Raw genomic sequence first — 4,372 nt, forward strand, 5'->3', positions numbered from 1 at the left:
GTATGAGAGATCAGAGCCAGAATCAGTATGAGAGATCAGAGCCAGAATTAGACTGAGAGATCAGAGCCAGAAATAGACTGAGAGGTCAGAGCCAGAATTCAACTGAGAGGTTAGAGCCAGAATTAATATGAGAGATCAGAGCAAGAATTAGACTGAGAGATCAGAGCCAGAATCAGTATGAGAGATCAGAGCCAGAATTCGACTGAAAGGTAAGAGCCAGAATCAGTATGAGAGATCAGAGCCAGAATTAGACTGAGAGATCAGAGCCAGAATCAGTATGAGAGATCAGAGCCAGAATCAGCATGAGAGATCAGAGCCAGAATCAGTATGAGAGATCAGAGCCAGAATCAGTATGAGAGATCAGAGCCAGAATTAGACTGAGATATCAGAGCCAGAATCAGTATGAGAGATCAGAGCCAGAATTCGACTGAGAGGTCAGAGCCAGAATCAGTATGAGAGATCAGAGCCAGAATCAGTATGAGAGATCAGAGCCAGAATTCGACACAGAGATCAGAGCCAGAATTAGACTGATAGGTCAGAGCCAGAATCAGTATGAGAGATCAGAGCCAGAATCAGTATGAGAGATCTGAGCCAGAATTCAACTGAGAGATTAGAGCCAGAAATAGACTGAGAGGTCAGAGCCAGAATTCGACTGAGAGGTCAGAGCCAGAATTCGACTGAGAGGTCAGAGCCAGAATCATTATGAGCGATCAGAGCCAGAAATAGACTGAGAGGTCAGAGCCAGAATTCGACTGAGAGGTCAGAGCCAGAATTAGACTGAGAGATCAGAGCCAGAATCAGTATGAGAGATCAGAGCCAGAATCAGTATGAGAGGTCAGAGCCAGAATCAGTATGAGAGGTCAGAGCCAGAATCAGTATGAGAAATCAGAGCCAGAATCAGTACGAGAGATCAGAGCCAGAATTCGACTGAGAGGTCAGAGCCAGAATTCGACTGAGAGGTCAGAGCCAGAATTCGACTGAGAGGTCAGAGCCAGAATTCGACTGAGAGGTCAGAGCCAGAACTCGACTGAGAGGTCAGAGCCAGAACTCGACTGAGAGGTCAGAGCCAGAATGAGTGTTAGAGATCAGAGCCAGAATTAGACTGAGAGACCAGAGCCAGAAATAGACAGAGAGGTCAGAGCCAGAATTCAACTGATAGGTTAGAGCCAGAATAAGTATGAGAGATCAGAGACAGATATAGACTGAGAGATCAGAGCCAGAATCAGTATGAGAGATAAGAGCCAGAATTCGACTGAAAGGTAAGAGCCAGAATCAGTATGAGAGATCAGAGCAAGAATTAGACTGAGTGGTCAGAGCCAGAAACAGACTGAGAGGTCAGAGCCAAAATTCAACTGAGAGGTTAGAGCCAGAATTAATATGAGAGATCAGAGCAAGAATTAGACTGAGAGATCAGAGCCAGAATCAGTATGAGAGATCAGAGCCAGAATCAGTATGAGAGATCAGAGCCAGAATTCGACTGAAAGGTAAGAGCCAGAATCAGTATGAGAGATCAGAGCCAGAATTAGAGATCAGAGCCAGAATCAGTATGAGAGATCAAAGCCAGAATCAGTATGAGAGATCAGAGCCAGAATTCAACTGAGAGATTAGAGCCAGAAATAGACTGAGAGGTCAGAGCCAGAATTCAACTGAGAAGTCAGAGCGAGAATTCGACTGAGAGGTCAGAGCCAGAATTAGACTGAGAGGTAAGAGCCAGAATCAGTATGAGAGGTCAGAGCCAGAATTCGACTGAGAGGTCAGAGCCAGAATCAGTATGAGAGATCAGAGCCAGAATTAGACTGAGAGGTAAGAGCCAGAATCAGTATGAGAGGTCAGAGCCAGAATTCGACTGAGAGGTCAGAGCCAGAATTAGACTGAGAGGTAAGAGCCAGAATCAGTATGAGAGGTCAGAGCCAGAATTCGACTGAGAGGTCAGAGCCAGAATCAGTATGAGAGATCAGAGCCAGAATTAGACTGAGAGGTCAGAGCCAGAATTAGGCTGAGAGGTCAGAGCCAGAATTAGACTGAGAGGTCAGAGCCAGAATTAGACTGAAAGGTTAGAGCCAGAATCAGTATGAGAGATCAGAGCCAGAATCAGTATGAGAGATCAGAGCCAGAATTCGACTGAGAGGTCAGAGCTAGAATTCGACTGCGAGGTCAGAGCCAGAATCAGTATGAGAGATCAGAGCCAGAATTCGACTGAGAGGTCAGAGCCAGAATTCAACTGCTAGGTCAGAGCCAGAATCAGTATGAGAGATCAGAGCCAGAATTTGACTGAGAGGTCAGAGCAAGAATCAGTATGAGAGGTCAGAGCCAGAATTAGACTGAGAGGTCATAGCCAGATTAGACAGAGAGGTCACAGCCAGAATCAGTATGAGAGATCAGAGCCAGAATTCGACAGAGATCAGAGCCAGAATCAGGATGAGAGATCAGAGCCAGAATCAGTATGAGAGATCAGAGCCAGAATCAGTATGAGAGATCAGAGCCAGAATTCGACTGAGAGGTCAGAGCCAGAATCAGTATGAGAGATCAGAGCCAGAATTCGACAGAGATCAGAGCCAGAATCAGTATGAGAGATCAGAGCCAGAATCAGTATGAGAGATCAGAGCCAGAATTAGACTGAGAGGTCAGAGCCAGAATTCGACTGAGAGGTCAGAGCCAGAATCAGTATGAGAGATCAGATCCAGAATTCGACAGAGATCAGAGCCAGAATCAGTATGAGAGATCAGAGCCAGAATTCGACTGAGAGGTCAGAGCCAGAATTCGACTGAGAGGTCAGAGCCAGAATCAGTATGAGAGGTCAGAGCCAGAATTAGACTGACAGGTCATAGCCAGAATCAGTATGAGAGATCAGAGCCAGAATTCAACAGAGATCAGAGCCAGAATCAGTATGAGAGATCAGAGCCAGAATTCAACTGAGAGGTCAGAGCCAGAATCAGTATGAGAGATCAGAGCCAGAATTAGAATGAGAGGTCATAGCCAAAATCAGTATGAGAGATCGGAGCCAGAATTAGAATGAGAGGTTATAGCCAGAATTAGACTGAGAGGTCAGAGCCAGAATAAGTATGAGAGATCAGAGCCAGAATTAGACTGAGAGGTCAGAGCCAGAATAAGTATGAGAGATCAGAGCCAGAATTAGACTGAGAGGTCAGAGCCAGAATCAGTATGAGAGATCAGAGCCAGAATCAGTATGAGAGATCAGAGCCAGAATCAGTATGAGAAATCAGAGCCAGAATTAGACTGAGAGGTCAGAGCCAGAATTAGACTAATAGGTCAGAGCCAGAATCAGTATGAGAGATCAGAGCCAGAATCAGTATGAGAAATTAGAGCCAGAATTAGACTGAGAGGTCAGAGCCAGAATTCGACTGAGAGGTCAAAGCCAGAATCAGTATGAGAGATCAGAGCCAGAATTCGACAGAGATCAGAGCCAGAATCAGTATGAGAGATCAGAGCCAGAATCAGTATGAGAGATCAGAGCCAGAATAAGTATGAGAGATCAGAGCCAGAATAAGTATGAGAGATCAGAGCCAGAATCGGTATGAGATATCAGAGCCAGAATCAGTATGAGAGGTCAGAGCCAGAATTAGACTGAGAGGTCAGAGCCAGAATTCGACTGAGAGGTCAGAGCCAGAATTCGACTGAGTGGTCAAAGCCAGAATCAGTATGAGAGATCAGAGCCAGAATCAGTATGAGAGATCAGAGCCAGAATTCGACTGAGAGGTCAGAGCCAGAATTCGACGGAGAGGTCAGAGCCAGAATTCGACTGAGAGGTCAAAGCCAGAATCAGTATGAGAGATCAGAGCCAGAATTCGACAGAGATCAGAGCCAGAATCAGTATGAGAGATCAGAGCCAGAATCAGTATGAGAGATCGGAGCCAGAATCAGTATGAGAGATCAGAGCCAGAATAAGTATTAGAGATCAGAGCCAGAATCAGTATGAGAGATCAGAGCCAGAATAAGTATGAGAGATCAGAGCCAGAATTAGACTGAGAGGTCAGAGCCAGAATTAGACTGAGAGGTCAGAGCCAGAATCAGTATGAGAGATCAGAGCCAGAATCAGTATGAGAGATCAGAGCCAGAATTTAACTGAAAGGTCAGAGCCAGAAATAGACTGAGAGGTCAGAGCCAGAAATAGACTGAGAGGCCAGAGCCAGAATTCGACTGAGAGTTCAGAGCCAGAATTCGACCGAGAGGTCAGAGCCAGAATCAGTATGAGAGATCAGAGCCAGAATTAGACTGAGAGATCAGAGCCAGAATCAGTATGAGAGATCAGAGCCAGAATCAGTATGAGAGATCGGAGCCAGAATTAGACTGAGAGATCAGAGCCAGAATCAGTATGAGAGATCGGAGCCAGAATTCGACTGAGAGGTCAGAG

This window comes from Leptodactylus fuscus, chromosome 3, assembly GCF_031893055.1.
Source record: "Leptodactylus fuscus isolate aLepFus1 chromosome 3, aLepFus1.hap2, whole genome shotgun sequence".
NCBI lineage: Eukaryota > Metazoa > Chordata > Amphibia > Anura > Leptodactylidae > Leptodactylus > Leptodactylus fuscus.